Below are 5,829 nucleotides of genomic sequence, written 5' to 3'. Positions count from 1 at the left end.
AGGTTAAATAGTGTTCCACAATATGGATGTTATGTGTTTGGGCAGTTCATTCATATGTTGCTAGGCACTGGCTTACTGCCATCTTCCACTACTGCTGTGAATATTCATCTTCATATTTCTTCACTAGCTGTTCTCTCTCCCCACAATGCTCTCCTGGTCAATCTCTGTGGAAACGGCTCTTGCTTGTCACTGAAGTTTCAGCATCAATGTCATCTCTTCAGGTCATCTTCCACAACCATAGGTCCAATGGTTATCCACTCCCCAGCCACCCAGCTTCTCAGCCCAGCACTTCTTCCTGCCTGCCCTGATACAGTTTGCCTGAATATCAGCTTCCCCACTACAGAGATAGAGGGGAACTGTCCCTCAAGAAAGTACTGGATGCTTAGTAATCTGTTAAATAAATGGATAAATATGACTAAATACACAACACATTTTTCACGATATGACTCTTCACTTGGAAATGCACAGCACAGATAATGCATTTATCTGCAAGATGTTCAGCACTGAAGCATATACTAAATTTATGTCAGTTTTTCCAAGTGTGTTGTCTTGATTCCCTTACCTATATTTAGCATCGAAAGCATGACCAACAACTGCTTTTCCTCTCAAGACTTCCAACAAAGCATTATAGCAGATTTTCCCAGATTATACTCAAATCCCTTACTGTCAAAAGTGAACAGTTTGACTTTCTGCTAAACAGCACATAAGCACCAAATCCATGAATGAACCAGATAAAAGGCAAACTCTAGGAGCCTGCAAGTGAGAAGTTAGGCAATATGCAGAGACACTTATCTAGGATCGGAATGTAATCAGACAGCAAGCTAAGCAGAGCAAGACCTGCTGTCCAGCCTAGGCAGGCTTAGCAGGGTCTTGGTTATGATAAGGTCAAAACAAGTTTATACAGTTAAATGGAAGGAAGGGTTGAGCTGCTGGGTAAGTTCAGGAGGCAGTTAAGTTCAGGATGAAAGTAGAACAGGGTGCTTTGGGGCCTTTCTGTGACTTCTATAGTCTCAGGAAAGAAAACAATACCAAATCCCAGGTACGAAGTCCATCCAGCTCAACACAAAGCAACAGGCAAATTCTGGGACTTAGTGGTACCTTTACCTACCTAGCTAGGGCAGTTTGATTTTCAGCCCTGACTGCTGTAGACTTGCCACCACTGAACTCAGCAATATTAGAGGTTGGCTCCAGGGAGGAATGTGGGATGAGTTGTTTCTCTCAAGAAGGAAGGGAGCAGAGATTGATGATGTCAATTATATGAATGTGGACAAAACTGATCCCTGACAACAAGTGGCTTACCATGGAGCTGTGAGAGACTGGCATGGCAGTAGAGACAAATGGAAAGCAATGGAAGGAAGGGGAAATATTTAGGGTTAAAAGTGCCAGCTGGGGCAAGTCTTTGAAGGCCTGAAGGCAATGCTAAGATTCCACTGTATAGGCACGGGGCAGCCACCGTGGATTTTGAGCATCACTGGGATCCTATCTTAAGATTAATGGGTCTGGATGTATAGATCCTGGTGTGTAGTCTTAAAGATACATGGCCCAGACATCATTTCTCTTGCTCCCAACTTTGCCTTGTCTAATGTACCAACATTACAGTGTTTTAGGACCTGGATGTTCCAAAGGAGAGTGAAGTACCAACAGTCCACAGTGGGTAAAACACACCAATAGTAGGTGTCTACTTGTTGTGTAAGTACCGTGTGCTGAATGACAACTCCACTGGAACACCCTAGGTGTTTGTTTGTAACCAGGTGGATCTCACAATTGAAAGCAAACTTCAAATTCCCTTGGGGACTTTCTTGAGCTAGATGGACCATCTAGCTCTGTATCTCATAGTCAAAGTTCAGAAATTCTTACTAGTGAGCCAATACTTGGAGGATATTTGACAAGTTATATCTCTAAGTCTAAAATTAAAGGTAGAAAATCACAGGGGGAGGAAATCTTTTAGTGAAGTCAATGGAAGAATGAGTTAATTACATGTAGCCTAATTTACTTAAAGACCCAAGCACTAGATAAAATGTCACTGGTCTTTCCTACCACTTGGGCTTCTTGGAAATGAATTTTTGGCTCACAGCAAAAGGAACTCATCTACACCATGCACCTCCTTGGTAGCAATGGACATAGGAATACCTGTCTGCCTTCCCAGCTTCCTCTTCCTTTGGGATTATGTTCATATTTCTCATTGCTTGCACTGTCTTTCAAGTCCCTTGGCCTGTTCTGTCCTGTGCTGAAGAGACTCAGGTGCTTAGTATTCTAGGAGAGAGTAACAGCAATGCCAGTCTAACAACAGAAAGAGCCATCATTCTCTGTAGGACAACATTCTCTGTAGGCATGCTACATCATCACTAATTGCAACAAGACCAGAAAGCTCTGGGGCTATCAGGAGAAGCGATAATGAGTCCCTCTTCAGCAGCATTAGCCTCCCTAAATGCAAGGAAACGGTTCCAAGGTTTCCAATAGAAACCCTTATTTAGAGGGATTTTATAACCCAGTGCTTGTGATCCAGTGTGAACTTCAACTTGACCCAAAAGGCCACAGGCGTATGAGTTCATTCTGAGTTACAATAAAAAAAAAGGGGGGGGGGGGGTACAACAAACATAAACTGCAATCATTCACTAATGGCTATGTTTAAGAGTGACATTTTACAAGTGGCTATTCCTCAGGTAGCCCTTCTGCCATCAGTGCTGTGGCCATCATCATCATCCATCATCCACAGAGAATTCTAGATTCTAGAAAGCAGAAGCCATACACCCTGTAAATAACCCGGTGAAGCTCTCAGAAAAAAATATGCTATTTTAGGCCAGGTAGCTGCCCCATGTTCCATAGACACGGGAATGCTTTGCATGTTAAGGCTTTCTTTCCACTGGAGTTTTGAAATGTGAATTTGTACCACAAATGCAATCTGCAACGCATTGTGCCTTTCTCTCCTCTCAGGTACTGATCACCTGGTGATGAGTGGAGGCCACAATTAACCAACCAATTGCCCTTGGCCAGCCTCTGCTTGGGGTGTTTAAAGTCTGTCAGATGAGTCTCAACATGTCATTATTATTGCTAAGCAACAACTGGCTAGAACCAGCCCTGGGTGAAGAAAGCAAATGGTGTTTCAGAAACTATTTAAAAAAAAAAAAAAAAAAAGTCATTGTGCAAAATCCCAGAGAAAGAATGAAGCATTGCTAGTGAGAACAATGACAATGATAGCTAATTCTTCTGTTTCTTTTCAACATATCCATAAATAAGGAAGTCATATATGCTCCCTTGGCATGTGTCAATCAAACTAATGGGGAAGTTGTCCTTAGTCTACACATATTGGTTAATAATTTATAATAGTCACAATTGTGAAAATTCAGGGTACAGTTCCCACTCAAAGATGTTTTTAACCTAGTTGTAAAGAAGCCAATATGTATGACACTGCAAATAGGAGGAGAATAACTCAAGACAAAACGTTGGAAGAAAGAAAAGAAGTGGTATGGGAATAAAAAGGGAAGGATGGGGCTGGCTGTCGCTGAGTACTGGGGACACAAAGGGACACATTCCGAATGAGAGAGCCCATGTTAGAGAGGGCAAGAGACTGAGGAGCAGTGGGTTATGGGCTGAGTCTTTTATCCACACAGCACTCCTGTAATCACTGAAAGGTCACTAGTACAAGTAAAATGCCATTTGATGCCCTGACTGGCCCTGCCCTGGACCTACAGTCCTGAGGCAGGATTTAGCAAGCTCCCTAGATGATTCTGCCACACTCACATCCCCTAAGCAGTGCTATAGAGGTTTCGAGGAAGGCAGGGGGGCAGAGGGAGAGCCAGCTAATCCAGTCACTGTTTCAGGGGAGACATTCCAGGTCATTGCATTCAATATAGCCTCAACTTCTTCATCTATGAATGCTGGACTGGGTGTGGCCGCCATAGGCCTCCAATAGAAGAAGGCTTTCAGTTCACAAAAAACTCATGTGAAGTAGATGCAGGAAGTACTCAGGTTCTACATAAATTACATCCTAAGGGCAAAGTTTGAACACTCAGAAAAGGAACATTGTAACCTTCTTCACCATGGCTTAGTGCTTGCTATAGAAAAATCCTTGTGAATCAGAGCTGGAGAGATGGCTCAGCCATTGAAAGCACTGACTGTTCATCTTCCAGAGGACCTGGGTTCAATTCCCGGTACCCACATTGCAGCTCACAACTGTCTGAAACTCCAGGATCCAACACCCTCACACAGACATACATGCAGGCAAAACACCAATACATAGGAAGGAAGGAAGGAAGGAAGGAAGGAAGGAAGGAAGGAAGGAAGGAAGGAAGGAAGGAAGAGGGTAGGGGTCGGTAGACACAAGAGTGGGTAGCAGCCACAAATGCAGGTCAGCCAAGAAAGCCTTGACCTTTTCAGCAAGTAGGAAGACATACTCAGTCTCCATAGACAAAGCCAGGACAGGCTTGTACCCACTGATGATACAGTGTGCCAAGGAGGTTACAGTCTGGTAACCAATCTGCTGATGAACACTGGCAACATTCAAATACCCTCTAGGGAAGAGAAGTGCACAGTCGGCTTTATAATATCAAGCACTTCTGGGTTATAAACGCTGCCATTTTTAAACACCTGACAGATGAAAACCCCCAAGGAGAAGGGAGAGATATTCAGCATGTTACGCAGTATGGCTTCAATGGTTCCCGTTCTGTCTCAGAATGTCAATGGTTCCATACCCTGGAGATGTTAGTGGTAGTACCTAAAGCCTGGAAGAAAGTGGTCTTCTCGGGTTTCAGACTAGTGTTCTCGGCTGGCAAGGGACCTCACATGGGGCGATGGACACCAACACTGGCAGCAGCTGGCAACTTACTGGCCAGCAGCAGGTCCCTAACTTCAGTGAGGTCCTCCTTAATGAACACAAAGCAACATTTCCCAGGATAAGAGACAGCTTTTGCTCCATGTAGACAGATTTTTCTGTCCTGCACAGCCCTGCATCTGGTTAGTCCCAAATAAACACACAGAGGCTGATATGAATTATAAACTGTTTGGCCTATTGCTCATGGTTCTTATTGGCTAGCTATCTCTTAATTGTTAACCCATTTCTATTCAACTGTATATCTCCATGTTTTCTATCTTACTGAAGAATGTCTGGGAATCCTACCTTCCTGATGGCTACATAGCATCTCCCTGACCCTGCCTACTACCATTCTCTATCCCTGTTTGGATTTCCCACTTGGATAAATCCTGTCCATCCATTGGCTGAAACAGCTTAATTCATCAACCAATAAGAGGAACCTATATTCACAACATACAAAAGGGCATCCCCCATCAGCTCCAGATTGGGTCATTTTCCAGATGCCCTCAGATGACCATGAGTATCAAGGTGTTCCTGCCCATCAGTGCCACAGCCTTCCCTCACAGGGACACTTGGATCTGCTCCATCTGCTTGGAACCCACATAGTCTGCTCCCACAAAGAAGCATTTTGGGTAATCTTTCAAAAACTGAATGATCTTAAGGAAAAAGTTGGACTTCCAGTTTGCCCTATCTTCTCTGGGCATCATGGCAGTCTATCAGGGTTTGCCTTGCAGGGTTTAAAGATGGCATGACTCTAATAAGGATTCCTGCCAAGAGAAGCAGAACCCCTTATTTTTAATTTGATCTTCCAACCAAAATATTACACTTTTGAATTTTTCCTAAAACTTAGTAAGTCTAGTATATATTTATTGTGCTTTTAGCTAACATTTGAGCTTAATAAAGTAACGCATAAGGATGTCTGTGAGCTGTTTGGCTCAGACTCACATGAAAAGCAATTTCAATCTGAGCCAGTCCACCCTAGTTGTTGACACATCTGTCGTGTCCTGTTTATTCCCTTA

At 43.5% G+C, this 5,829-nt stretch overlaps 1 pseudogene; it reads right to left on the bottom strand.

Annotated features, from left to right (window-relative positions):
- Window positions 1–209: 209 nt before the first annotated feature.
- LOC127234285 (60S acidic ribosomal protein P0-like) lies at window positions 210–5,514 on the bottom strand (annotated as a pseudogene).
- Window positions 5,515–5,829: the final 315 nt, after the last annotated feature.

Source organism: Phodopus roborovskii, unplaced genomic scaffold (assembly GCF_943737965.1).
Source record: "Phodopus roborovskii unplaced genomic scaffold, PHOROB, whole genome shotgun sequence".
NCBI classification, from domain to species: domain Eukaryota; kingdom Metazoa; phylum Chordata; class Mammalia; order Rodentia; family Cricetidae; genus Phodopus; species Phodopus roborovskii.
This window is presented reverse-complemented; position numbering and strand designations above follow the sequence as displayed.